Raw genomic sequence first — 14705 nt, 5'->3', positions numbered from 1 at the left:
ATGAAGCCTCCACCAAGGCTGCCCCCCGCCCCCCGGGGCGCGCTATCGGGGCGACGTGGCCCTTGGCGCCGTCTGGAGCGCCCTCGGGAAGCGGCAGCTGCTCTGACTCCGGCAGACGCGGCGGGGCCAGCCGGGGCCGGACGTCGCGGAGCTGGCCGGGGAGCTGGCCGGGGAGCTGGCCGGGGAGCTGCCCGGGGCCGGCGCGAGGCCCAGATTCGGGATTTCCGCCAGCAGTTCAAGAACCGTGTGGCCCGGGAAGCCATTCAGAAGGTGCATCCAGGTGGCCTAAAGGGTCCAAGGCGTCGGGAAACACAGCCCCCAGCTCCCGTCGAGGTGTGGACGGACCTGGCTCAGAAGGTCACAGGCCCCCGGAGGAAGCTCTGACTGTGGTTTTCTCACAGGCGCTCACCATCATGGCCGTGGAGCCCGTCAGCCTCCTGTACTCCAAGCCGTCCAAGCCAACGCAGGCACATGGAAAACTACTGCCCCTTAACACCCCTAGCAGACAAGAGAACCCGCCCTGAGGCTGCTGGCCCCACCCCTGAAGCAGCTGCTGGCCGCTCTGTTGAGGGAGACCTCGAAGTGGATTTTGAAAAGATCTACAAGTACCTGTCATCCATGTCCCACGGCTGCCATGGCCCTGCGCTTTCCCCCGCTGAGTCAGCTGTGGTCCTCCACCTGCTCATGTCACTTCCTGAGGAGCTGTCTCACCTGCCCTGTGCAGCCCTGGTTGAGCATATGATGGATACATACCTACATCTGATGGCCCCGCCCCCCCCAGTCTGCCCCCAGCGGTGGGAACCTGGGACCAGGAGGTGAGGTTTGTGGGACTGGCTCTAGGGCAATATGATCTCCCAACCCTTTTCATTTTGAGGATGGTTTCTTTTGCTGTGCAGGACAATTTTAGTTTGATGTCGTCCCATTTGTTTATTCTCTCCTATGTTTCCCTTGCCCTTGGTGTTGTATCAGTGAGAATTCTGCTCCATGAAATGTCTGATATTTTTGCTGCCTATGTTTTCTTCTTTTAAGGTTTTTATGGTTTCATGACTTACATTTAAGTCTTTTATCCATTTTGAATTTATTCTTGTGTATGATGTAAGTTGGTGTAGTTTCATTTTTTTTTTTTTTTGCATGTCTCTGTCCAATTATCCCAACACCATTTATTGAAGAGAATGTCTCTTCTCCGTTGTATGTTCTTGCCTCCGTTGTCCAATACTAATTGAGCATAATGGCTTGGGCCCATTTCTGGGTTCTCTGCTCTGTTCCACTGAGCCACACCAGCCGGGCTTTTAATTTCCTTTTTAACATGAGATAACCTTCCACTTACCAAATTCTCACATATTGAAAACCATTCTACTTTAGATGGAAAGGGGGTGGAGCTGGCTCTTCCTATGGAAGAGGGAGATACAGCCATCTGGGGTGGGGCCTGAGGGCTTGCATTCATAACAACGGCCAGCAGGAGGCGATGCTCTCTGGAAGTTATGAATGGAAGCAACCAATCACTGTAGCACTATGACTTGTCACCAAAAGAAATGCCAGCTGTCACATTACATTGAGATTACATTGCGGCTGCTGAAGACATCTTGAAATATTGTTTATCACTCTTTTGAAATGATATCATTCATTAGACCCACTGCTATATCTTATTTACAGTACAATAAGTACAGTATTATATCTGGTTGAAATTACTGTTGTTAGTGACATGGAAAACTGGCTCACCTAATAAACTGTTAATTTTTTATTAGTCTATGTGAATATAATGGCATTTCTTTTTATTTTCTATGTATTTGTGTTTTTACCAATTATTCTGAGAAGGAGTCTGTGGTAAGGTGGGCTGGGGCCAAGTCTCCTCCTGACTGCCCCCTCGTCACCTCACTCCTTTCATGTGTGGATCTGTGTCCCAGCTGAAGGCTGGCACTTCCATTGGTCTATGGACCACGGCAACTCTTAGAAAGACACCACATGATTCTGAAAAGCAGCCAACATTTTAAACTATTGCTTGCGATGACCTCTACCCACCGCTCAAATCCTAGAGGCGGGAGAGGAAGCTGAGATGGCTGGTTTGCCTGGGAAAGCAGCAGAATGCTGTATAGCGCTCTCCCCAGCGCATTGTCACGAAGCTGGAGAAAGGCCCAGAAAGGCCCAGATGGACGCTCAGGGCCTTGACCATGGGTATCTTCAGATTGACCACACTTAAAAGCCACCCATCAATGATGAGAGAGAATCATCGATCAGCTGCCTCCTGCACGCCCCCTACTGGGGATGAGCCCACAACCCGGGCATGTGCCCTGACTGGAATCTGGGAGCCTTCAGTCCCCAGGCCGACGCTCTATCCACTGAGCCACACTGGCTAGGGCCCGGGTTGCTTTTTGCTGGAGTGCATTGGGGGATTTACCTCCAGAGGTTCTGATGTAGTGCATCAGGCGTGGGCTCAGGAAGCCACTTTCCCAGAAGCCTCTGGGAGGACAGCGGAGCAGGTGAGCCCAATGATGGCAGCAGTTGCCTCCAACAGCCTTCTGCCGCCTTGGGGTGGAGGGGTGGGGCCCGTGGAGAAAGGAGAGGTACCAACTCCTGAGGGAAAAGCCCCATTCACGGCCCTCTAATTTCAGTAAAGGCTAAGAAGGTACAAAACCAAATTCTGCCGTCCTCCGACCTCCCCCTAGCCCGCCCCACAGCTTCTGGCGCGCAGCCTCCAGCCCGGGCAGCTCCTGCACTGGGTGACTACCTCCCACCACTGCCCCGTGATGCTCTCCCGTCTCCTGCCCCCAGGGAACTGCCGTCTTCCTGCAGCAGCACAGGCCTCCTCCCGCAGTCCCTGTCCCGCTGACCTTGGGTCTTCGGCCTTTCTCTCGCCTTCCACCTGCTGAGCATCTTCCTAACTATTTTTCTCAGAAAAATCATCAATGGAGGGGGAGTCAGTCCGTCCTGGAGTTTGACACCGGCAGGTCCTGCCCTCATCTGGCCGTGGGGTGGCTCCCTGAGATGTTTCTGCTCCTTGTTCTGAAATTCTCCATGAAGGTTAGTAAAAAACAATCAAGCCCTCAGCTCTAATCCCCAAGGCGTCTCCTGCTTGTCTCTGTGGCTCAGAGAGCGGCAGCTGGGGGGGCTCTCAGCTAAGGTGGGATGAATCAGGGAGTCAGAGCCGGCGTGGGGATGAGGGCTGGTGAGAGCCGCACCCAGGCTGTCAGGCCCCGGGGAGGGACGCGTGGAGGAGGAGTGAATCTGCTCTAGAGAAGGGGTCAGGGTACAGGTCCCTCTGCACAGCCCCTTCACCCCCGAGAACATCTAGGACAGTGTCTCCTTTTACACTCGCCTGGGGACCCCTGTCACGCGGGCTGCCCTTTGGTCTCACTGGGTTGTACCCATGTACACGCCTCGCACACCCCACATCCCGCGCCCCGGGCCGGCCAATGCTGGGAGTTGTTCTGGGGCTGCAGACCTTCCAGGGAGCGGTAATGACCATCAGCTGGTCGCTCCCCTACCCCACCCACCGCAGCGACTCTCCAGGCTCCCAAACAGGCCCACCTGAGTCGGTACCAGGGCTCCACTTCGGCCCACCTGCATCAGAACGCCCTGACAAGCCTGGGGGCACCTGAAGCGCTGCCCTGAAGGGTGGGGACCAGGTTCCAGGGCTGCCTCCTGTGGGGGCTTCCCAGCTCCGCACCCCGCCCCGCTGGTCCCGGCTTCACCTGTCCGGCCTCAGAGGTGGCTGTGATGGTCTGCAGCTGTCCCTCAGGCGGGACACTCCTTGGAAGCAGCATTTGTCTTTCGTCCCAGTGCCTGGCAGGTAGCGGGTTCCGATCAGGGCTCCCCCTTCAGCCCACTAACCGCAGATGCCCGACAAAGTCTTGGAGGAAGCTTGTGGAGGGGGTGCCCCGGGGCTGTCAGGAAAGCAGCCGTTGTCTTTGTGACTGGTTGGTTGACACAGCGATTCAAGACTCCTCTGCCGAGAGCACCCCAGGAGCCTCATCCAATTCCAGAGTCTGGAGGAGACGCTGAGCCCACAAATGGGACATGGGAGTGAGCAGAAACGGAATTCCCCGTGAAAGTGGCTCCAGTAGGAAATGAATGCTATGGGATTCCGTCTGACGGTCCACGTGACCCTAGAACAGCGGTTCTCAACCTTCTGGCCCTTTAAATACAGTTCCTCATGTTGTGACCCAACCATAAAATTATTTTCGTTGCTACTTCATAACTGTCATGTTGCTACTGTTATGAATCGTCATGTAAATATCTGATATGCAGGATGGTCTTAGGTGACCCCTGTGAAAGGGTCGTTCGACCACTGCCGGAAGCCAGTCCATCCTTGCTGTTTGACACAGTCGCTGCAGGGAAGAAACATCTGCACAGCACATGTTTCAAGGGATGTGGCGTATATGGCATACTGTTCTTAATATGTTTGCTCCCCTTCTTGGTGCTATGTGTTTTAACCAGGGTCACCTCTCTGAGAAAGGTTGTCTCCCCAGGTAGGGATTTTTCCCTGAAGTTAGTTAAGGGATTTTATCCCCTCCCTAAGTGCCAGACGGGTAGTTAATCACAGTAACTACGAACAATCACGCTTAAGCTACTTAATCTTTACTCCCTGGAATGGAGATAAGAAATGCCCTAACCTTTGGAATAGAAATTGACAGGATTAAAGTCAACTGGTACAAATACAGATGTAACAAGACAATAAATGACGTGCCCTAACTGGTTTGGCTCAGTGGATAGAGCGTCAGCCTGGGGACTGAAGGGTCTCGGGTTCGATTCCGGTCAAGGGCATGTACCTTGGTTGGAGGCACATCCCCAGTAGGGTGTGTGCAGGAGGCAGCTGATCGATGTTTCTAACTCTCTATTCCTCTCCCTTCCTCTCTGTAAAAAAATCAATAAAATATATATTTTTTAAAAAAGACAATAAATGACAGAACCTGGCTAGGCTGCTGATCAACTGAACGCAGCCTCTGTGTCATTCCTTCTTCGCCGACTCTGTCCACACCTTTGGGAACCCCGGACCTGCTGGGGTTGGACCCCAACAGACCGCCAAAGGGGTCGCAACCCACAGGTTGAGAACCACTGCCCTAGAACTACAGGAGCATCTCCAGGAAGGTGGGTGATGACCAAATACTAGCCAGGGTGAGACTGGCTGCAAACTCGACTTAAGCTGAGTGACATGCTCTGCTTTCCTCAGACTGAGCCACCCAGTCCCCAATGTCAACCTGGCCTTGCTGACCAGGGCAAGTCCTGAATTGTCTGGGAATGAAGTGATGGTGAGCCTACTCTATGCTAGAGGCTGCAGGGCGGGTGGGCAGCCCTGAGGGGGAGCTTGTCAAAGTGGATTTGGCCTGAGGCAGTGAGGCCAGCGGGGGCTGCTGCTGCCCTCCACAGCTGATTGTGATGTCTCAGTGGTCCAATTCTGGGTTTATTTGGAAGGTGAAACTGACAGAATTTGCTGACAGACTAGGTTGGGATGTGAGAAGGAGGAATCAGGGATGACACAGAGGCTGTGTTTTGAGGGACAGGAAGAATGGAGTCACCATTCCCTGTGATGGTGGGAGTAGGCTGCTGTGGGAGGGGGGATATGGGCTCTTGCCGCCCTCCAAGACACCATCCCTTTTGCTGAGACCTGAGAAATGACCTGTCTCCCTACACACTCTTTATATCCAGACAGTTCATGTTCTAAATTCTGCATCCTGAATGAATACTTAGCAGTGGAGACCTGATTTGAATTGTGGGTGTGACTAATTTTCCATGGTTTCCTGTTGCCCCTTGGGTAACACTGCTCCCTTCACACAGTCCCCCAGAAACAGAATTGCTGGGTCATCGGGTTGTTCTATTCCTCACACTGTTTTCTGTAGTGGCTGCACCAAGTTGCAGTTCCACCAACAGCACACAGGGGTTTCCTTTTTTCCACATTCTTGTCAATTCATGTTATTTGTTGACTTTTTGATAGTAGCCATTCTGATAGGCGTGAGGTGATATCTCATTGTGTTTTTGAAATATATTTTTGCCGAAACCGGTTTGGCTCAGTGGATAGAGCAGCCGTGGGCAAACTACGGCCCGCGGGCTGGATCCAGCCCGTTTGAAATGAATAAAACTAAAAAAAAAAAAAAAAAAAAAGACCTTACCCTTTTATGTAATGATGTTTACTTTAAATTTATATTAGTTCACACAAACACTCCATCCATGCTTTTGTTCCGGCCCTCCGGTCCAGTTTAAGAACCCATTGTGGGCCTCGAGTCAAAAAGTTTGCCCACCCCTGGGATAGAGCGTCGGCTTGCAGACTGAAAGGTCCCAGGTTCGATTCCAGTCAAGGGCATGTACCTGGGTTGCGGGCACATCCCCAGTGGGGAGTGTGCAGGAGGCAGCTGATCGATGTTTCTCTCTCATCGATGTTTCTAACTCTCTATCTCTCTCACTTCCTCTCTGTGAAAAATCAATAAAATATATTTTTTAAAAAATAAAATATATTTTTATTGATTTCAGAGATGAAGGGAGAGATAGTAACATCAATGATGAGAATCATTGATTGGCTGCTTCCTGCACAGCCCCCACTGGGGATCGAGCCCCAAACCTGGACATGTGTCCTTGACTGGAATTGAACCCAGGACTCTTCAATCTGTGGCCGATGCTCTATCCACTGAGCCACACCAGCTAGGGCTTAAGCATATTTTTTATTTTTTTATTGAGCCCACAAACCAGACATATGCCCTTGACCAGAATCAAACCTGGGACCTTTTAGTTCGCATGCCAATGCTCTACCCGCTGAGCCAAACCGGCTAGGGCTTGAGCATCTTTTTAGATGTGCTGGCCATCTGTGTGTACTCTTTAGAGGAATGTCTCTTCATTCCTGTGCCCTTCTTTTTATCGCATTGTTTATTTATATTTTTGTTACTGAGTTGTAGGAGTTCCTTATATATGTTGGATATTAATACCTTATGGGCTATTTGCAAGAATCTCCTTCTGTTCAGTAAATTGTCTTTTCCTTTTGTTAATGGTTTACTGTGCAGAGGCTTTTTAGTTTGATATATTTCCATTTATTTATTTTTGCTTTTGTTGCTTTTGCCCAAGGAGATATTAAAAAAAGTGTTGTTAAAAGTGATGTCAAAGAGTTTACTTTCTATGTTTTATTTAGGACTTTTATGGTTCCATGTCTTACATTTAAGTATTTAATCTATTTTAAATTTATTTTTGTATATGTTGTAAGAGAATGGTTCATTTTCACTTTTTTCATTTATCTGTCCAGTTTTTCCAGTACCTCTTGTTGAAGAGACTCTCATTTCTCCATTGTACATTCTTGTCTCCTTTGTCATAGATTAATTGACCATGTAAGTGAGAGTTTATTTCTGGGCTCTCTATTGTGTTCCATTGATCTGTGTGTCTGATTTGTGCCTGTGCCATACTGCTTTAATTACTATAGCTTTGCAATGTAGTTTAAAACCAGGGAGTGTGACACCTATAAATTTGTTCTTTCTCAAGATTGCTTTGGATATTCTGGGTCTTTTGTGGTTCCACATAAATTTTAAGATTATTTGTTGTGGATAAAGAATTCTTGGTTGGTGGTTTTGTCTTTCCACACTAAATATTTCGCCTCACTCAATTCTTGCTTGCACGGTTTATGACAGGAACTCTGATGCAATTCTTATCTTTATTTCTCCATAGGTAAGATGCTTTCCCTCTGACTTCTTTCAAGATTTTCCTTTTTGTCTTTGGTTTTCTGCAATTTGAATATGATAGGACTAGGTGTAGATTTTTACTTTATTTTATTTTTTAAAAAATATATTTTATTGATTTTTTACAGAGAGAAAGAGAGAAGGATAGAGAGCTAGAGACATCAATGAGAGAGAAACATCAATCAGCTGCCTCCTGCACACCCCCTACTGGGGATGTGCCCACAACCAAGGTACATGCCCTTGACCAGAATCGAACCTGGGACCCTTCAGTCCACAGGCCAATGCTCTATCCACTGAGCCAAACCAGTTAGGGCTATTTTATTTTTTAAAGATATATTTGTATTATTGACTAGAGGCCCAGTGCACAAAATTTGCACACTCGGGGGGGTGGTGTCCCTCAGCCCAGCCTGCACCCTCTTGCAGTCTGGGAGCCATTGGACATCCTTAATGCTGTGGAGGCAGGAGAGGCTCCTTCCTCTGCCTCTGTGCTCACAGCGGTGAGTTCGGCTCAGGGCTTTTGGCTGAGTGGTGCTCCCCCTGTGGGAGTTCACTGACCACCAGGGGGCAGCTCCTGTATTGAGCATCTGCCCCCTGATGGTCAGTGTACATCATAGCGACCAGTCATTCTGCCATTCAGTTGATTTGCATATTAGCCTTTTATTATATAGGATTTCAGAGAGGAAGGGAGAGGGAGAGATAGGAATATCAAGGACAAGAGAGAATCATTGATGGGCTGCCTTCTGCCCCCCACCTCCCCAACTGGAGATCGAGCCCACAACCTGGGCATGTGCCCTGATTGGGAATCGAACCATGACCTCCTGTTTCATAGGTCGGCACTCAACCACTGAGCTATGCGGGCCGGGCCCTAGGTATAGATTTTTAGTCTTTTATCTTATGTGGTATTCTCTGAGCTTCCTGGATGTGTAGTTTGCTGTTATTAATGTGCATAAAATTTTAGCCATTATTACTTCAAATATTTATTTTGTTCCCTTCTCTTTTTCTCCTCCTTTTGGTATTTTTTAAAATAACTTTTTTATTTTTCAATTACAATTGACATACAATGTTATATTAGTTTCAGGTGGTTAACATAGTGATTTAGACACTTATGTAACTTATGAAGTGATCCCCCAATCAGTCTAGTATCCACCTACGACCATACATAGTTGTTATAATATTTTTCACTGTATTCTCATGCTGTACTTTACATCCCTGACACAGTTTTTATTTGCACATTTTAATCCCTTCACCTTTTTACCTCTGCCCCCACTCCCTCTCCCCTCTGGCAACCATCAAAATGTTCTCAGCATCTATGAGGGTTTTTTTCAGTTTTTTTGTTCATTTATTTTTTCTTTAGAATCCACATGCAGGTGAAACCACATGGCATGTCTTTGTCTGTCTGACTTATTTCACTGAGCATAATTCTCCTTTGGTATTCTTTTTTTTTATTAATAAGTTTTATTTCTTGAAGTATTACAAAGAGTATTACATATGTCTCCTTCCCACCCCCCTTGACATTCCCCTGGCCCCCCCTACCCCCTAGTGTCTTGTGTTCATTGGTTATTATTTTTTAAAAATATATATATTTTATTGATTTTTTACAGAGAAGAAGGGAGAGGGATAGAGAGTTAGAAACATCGATGAGAGAGATCGACCAGCTGCCTCCTGCATGCCCTCCAGTGGGGACGTGCCCGCAACCAAGGTACATGCCCTTGGCTGGAATGGAACCTGGGACCCTTGAGTCCGTAGGCCAACGCTCTATCCACTGAGCCAAACCGGTTCAGCCATTGGTTATTCTTATATGCATGCATATAAGTCCTTTGGTTGATCTCTTAACACCCCCCCAAACCCTCCCCAGGCTTCCCACTGTAGTTTGACAGTCTGTTCAATGCTGCTCTGCCTCTGCATCTCCCCCTGTTCATCAGTCTATACTGGTCCCCATTATCCGTTTCAACCTCACTGGGGCCGTTTCAAACTCACTGGGGCTGTCCCAGCCTCACCGGGGCCTTATCGGCCTCACGAGAGCTGTCCCAACCTCACCGGGGTAACACGAAGTTTGGCACTCTGTCCCCTGCCGGGCGGCTCCCCACCAGACAAAATCTCCAGGTGTTCCTGGTGGCTGAACATCCGGCATGCCTGCTTAGACTTCGCCCTCCACCAAGTGCACAGACTGTGTCCATCTGCGGTCCCCCAGCGTCCCACGTGAGACTAGAACCGGTGAACGTGCTTGTGCGCCTGCTGGTACAGCGGTTCCACATTGCCGGCCCAGCTGGGCCGGCCCCGGCCTCCCCCGAACCCGACTCCACCCCCCGAGCGCGTCCCTCCCGGATGCAAGGAGCCAAAATCTGCAGCCTGTTGGGTTGGGCTCTGTACTTGGTGCCTCTGCACATCCTAATCAGTCTCAATGCTCTTCTTTCTATGCGAGGAGTTGAAATCTGCAGTTTGTTGGGTTGGGCTCTGTACTTGGTGTCTCTGCACATCCTACTCAGTCTCATTGCTCTTCTTTCTTTCCTTCCAATTGTAGAGCTTCCACTGGGCCAGCTTTCCCATGGTTCCGTATGATAGCTGTTTGCCCTATAGTTGGCAGTTTCGATGTTGTTGTGGGAGGCAGCACGCACAGGTCTATACCTTATGCCGCCATCTTGGTTCTCCTGGTATTCTTATATGCATATGTTATACCTTTTGTATTTGTCCTGCAGTTCTTGAATATTCTGTTCTGTTTTTGTTTTCTTTCACTTTTTTCTTTGTATTTCAGTTTGGGAAGTTTCTATCCCCAGTCTCAAACTTAGAGGCTCTTTGCTTCTCAGAGTTTCAATCTCTCTGCTTACATTATCCATTTTTCTTGCAATGTTATCCACTTTTTCCATGACAATCCTTAGCATATTAATCATTGTTTTTATTTTTATTGATTTCAGAAAGGAAGGGAGAGGGAGATAGAACCATCAATGATGAGAAAGAATCATTGATCAGCTGCCTCCTGCACGCCCCCTACTGGGGATCTAGCCTGCAACCCCAGCAAGTGCCCTTGACTGGAATGGAACTTCGGACCCTTTAGTCCGCAGGCTGATACTCTATCCACAGAGCCAAACCAGCCAGGGCCTGTCTCTGGTTTTCAAGGCAACCGTTTGCCTTGTGACCCCAAATCTCTGATGGACCTAAGGAGAGTCATCGCTTTTAGTTTATCCAGTTCTTTCCTTGTCGTAAGGATAAGAGTGATGCTCCCAGCTCTCTGCATCGCAGAGCAGAAGCCTGAAGTGTCGGATCCTTTTTTACTGCATCTCGGGGTCCCTCCTAGAAATGCCCACAGAAGGACCTAATTCCACATAAGCATCCCACTTCCATGTATTGGCCCTGCTTGGTGTTAACGATCCTGGTTCTTTCTCTTGCCTCTTAGATCTACTGTGAGCACCCTGTTCAGCAAGACGGTGACAACTTGAAAAGTTTACAAAGCAGCTAAGTAAGTACCTGGCCTTACAATGAGGCTTGAGCTCCCAGGTTAGAAGGCAGATGAGAGCTGGGCCCCCACTTGCTTGCGTTCACCCTTCTGAAACTAGCTTCAGGCCCCGTGAGGACTCCAGCCACCCCCTTACTCTCTCCCCCTCCTCCGCCCCTCCCCGCAAGCTGCCCAGCTCACCTACTGCTTCTCTGTTTCCCAGTCCCAGGCTCTCCCAGGTCTCTCGCTGACCAGCGCTTCTGCAAGATCACCTCCGGGGAGGTTTGGAGACTCCCCCAGGGAGGCAGCGGCAGTGACAGAGACAATGACCTGTTTCTGGACCTTTATCTCCAAAATCTCCAAATTGCTGCTGGGAAAGACAAAGACAGTAGAAGCTCCTCAGCCCGATGTAAACTGTGGCAGCCAGTATGCAGGGGTCCGCTGGCTGGAGGAGGAGCCCCCCCAGTCTCAGCACTGCGGGGGCGTTCCTGAGCCTTGGCCCCTGTGGGACGGGGTTCCAGGCCAGGACTTTGGAAGCAGGTGCCGCCACAGCCAGAATGCTGCCTGGAGCCGGGGTGGAGCTGCCAGCAGCGGTGGGGGTGGGGGTGGGGGTGAAGGCCCGGCCCGGAGCCTCAGAAGCCAAACCAGACATGAGGACGCCCCTGCTGGAGGAAGGCTGGTCGGGCACCAGCAGGATTAAGTTTGTAATCATTCTTTTAAATTCTTTCTGAAAATACCTGCTTTAACCGTTAAGAATCAGAGTAACAACAGTTTCGATGGGAAAAACATTTTTAGATACAGATTTTGGTTCGAATGTGCACACAGTGACGGCCGAGGCATCCTCTGTCTGAAGCAGCCGCTGGGTCTCCTGCGGCCGAGTGTGCCTCTGAGCCTGCTTTTATGCTTTTTGCATCATAATGCTTTAATTTTTTAATAATGTTTCACTTTATGGAGTTGATTGGCATTGACCATAAGCTATAAATAAAAGAAATAAATGTGAAATAAGTGGCACAAAAGGAACTGATTTCCTTTTCGGAGTGTGGGATGGGGAGACTGGCGTCCGTTGGAGGCCTGGGGTGGTGGAACATTCCAGAAGCAATTTCCTGCCCTCCACAAGTGGAAGTACTTGCCACTGCCCTAAGCCGACCCTAGAAGAATCAAATGTAACTTTGGGGGATGCTTGCAAGAAGAGGAGCCTGGCATCTTGTTTGATAGGATTGTTGATCTGCCCAGAGGAGCCCACCCAACCCCGACTCAGCAGGCACACACACAGCGTGGGAGTTTGGTGGGGGTCAAAGATCGTCTGGAAACCTGGCCAACCCGAGCCACTTTGCTGCATCCTTCCCAAGCACGCCCTCTGCAGGTGAGGGCGAGCATCACAGGAGCATTGGGGTGTCCTGTGAGCAGGTGGAGTAGAGGTGAGGTGTTCAGCGACACTGGGGAGCTGAGCAGTGGGGCTGGCCCTGGGAAGTTATGGCTGCATCTCTCCTTACATCAGCACAGAGGGAGGAAAGGGTTTCCAGAGGCAGAACGACTCCCTCTTCACTGTTCGTATTGAATAGGAAACAAGAGTTTGCAAACTGGACAGATCATTGAACAATGAAAGTTATATGAACACTATGAGCTCTACCCAAGATGCTGTAGAGGAACAAGAAAGCATTCCGCAGAGGCGATCACAGGCAGCGATTTGAGCACTCAGAGGACAAAAGAAGTCACGTCACTGCCCCTGAGTGCTAAGATGTCCATCAGATGGCTTCCTTTTGTATATTTTAAAAGGATTTTCTGGTGCTTGTTTACCATTGAAGCAGAAAGGAAAGAAGCATTGGCTCACATTTTCAATAACATAAGCAATATGTTCTCCCTGAAGAAATTGAGGTACACCACAAAAACTTAGGGTGCGGTAGTCCCCGAAGTACGAATAGGCCATTTCAACCTATTTATCCTCCTACTGGCAAGTGGGTCTATGTTTTCACACGGGTGCTGTGAGCATCCTTTGTCTCAGGTGCTTGTGTGAACATTTCTGTAGGACAGATCCTGGATGTGGAACCGCTGGTCGGAGGATGTTCACGTTTAGAAATTGGTTGGCATTCCCAAAATTGACCTCAAAACGGCTGCATCAACTTATAAGCCACCAACAATGTGTGGGAGCGCCTGGTCCATGTCTCTGGGGTCTTTGTCTTCCATGTAAGATTCCCGCAGGGCCAATGATAACTTGATTTGTTCTCCTCGCCCTCCCAGTGGAGGTCAAGATCCTCTCTTAGCTCTGATAGCCTTTGTGCTTTAGTTGTGCCCAGGCTGCTTCAGGCAGAAGCCTCACAGCCAGATATGTCACAGGTGTGTTTGCACACTGGATAGGGATCCGTACCATGATTCACCTGTCACAGTTCTGAGGGATAGCTGCATGGGACATGTGAACAGCAGGAAAAACTAAATATATCATGCTCTGTTTTTATAAACTTGTCAAAGAGTCATGGGCAGAGCTGGAAGGGGACAAGTGTCTACTCTGAGTGGTCTGGCCTCCTGGGTGGCCTCCGGCACAGCCTCTATGGTTCTCAAGACAAGTAGTAGCATGTTAATGTTACCTGGCAGCCCCTGAGTCAGAGGTGGGGGCTGTTCTCTCCTCAGCTCTTGTCAATCTTGCAAGAAAGACTTCGGATGAGTGACAGCAGTGTTGAAGCAAAGAAAGCAAATTTATTACAAATACCCTTGAGCCCAGCTGGCATTGCTCAGTGGTTGAGCATCAACTTATGAACCAGGAGGTCACAGTTCAATTCCAGGTTGGGGCACATGCCTGGGTTGTGGGCTCGATCCCCAGTGTGGGGTCTGCAGGAGGCAGCCAATCAATGATTCTCCTCATTGATGTTTTTTTAAAAAAAATATATTTTATTGATTTTTCACAGAGAGAAAGGGAGAGGGATAGAGAGTTAGAAACATCGGTGAGAGAGAAACATCGACCAGCCGCCTCCTGCACACTCCCCACTGGGGATGTGCCCGCAACCAAGGTACATGCCCTTGGCCAGAATCGAACCTGGGACCCTTGAGTCCGCAGGCTGACGCTCTATCCACTGAGCCAAACCGGTTAGGGCCTCCTCATTGATGTTTCTATCCTCTCTCTCCCCCTTCCTCCCTGAAATCAATTAAAAAAATTTTTTTTAAAAAGAATACACTTGACATAAAGCATAAGTGGGCAACTCAGCTAGTCTGAGAGTGTGCCCAGTGAGGGTTCAAGAGGTTTTATACCCTTCCCCCTGTAGGTTTCAAAGTCCCCTTCTGCATTGTTGTGGCTTATTCTGGAATGTTTGTACAGACATCTGGTCATCTTGTTTGGCAAGTACTAAGGTGGCTGACTTCTTTGTTTAGTGGGTGAGATAAACTCCCTTTTCTCTCCCTTTTCCCTCATGCCCTAGAGCTATCTTTCCTGCCTAATATCCCTCAAGTGATATCTCTCCTTGGGTCTAGCTGCCCCCTACTTCACACACCAATTGCAAGTCCAGGTTGTTACCTGTGTTTCTGACCAGCCAGCTGTAAGTGAGAGGTTCCCACAACACCCTACGTGGGTTTGATTAATTTATTAGAGTGAATTACAGAACTCAGGAAAAACAGTTTACTTACTAGATTCCAGGTTT

At 49.1% G+C, this 14705-nt stretch overlaps 1 pseudogene; it reads left to right on the top strand.

Annotated features, from left to right (window-relative positions):
* LOC139010015 (snRNA-activating protein complex subunit 2 pseudogene) lies at window positions 1-1722 on the top strand (annotated as a pseudogene).
* Window positions 1723-14705: the final 12983 nt, after the last annotated feature.

The sequence above is a fragment of the Myotis yumanensis genome, unplaced genomic scaffold (assembly GCF_028538775.1).
Source record: "Myotis yumanensis isolate MYYU_CA2020_CCGP unplaced genomic scaffold, mMyoYum1.0.hap1 SCAF_5, whole genome shotgun sequence".
NCBI lineage: Eukaryota > Metazoa > Chordata > Mammalia > Chiroptera > Vespertilionidae > Myotis > Myotis yumanensis.
Note: the sequence above shows the minus strand (reverse complement) of the source record. Positions and strands in the feature narration are given on the sequence as shown.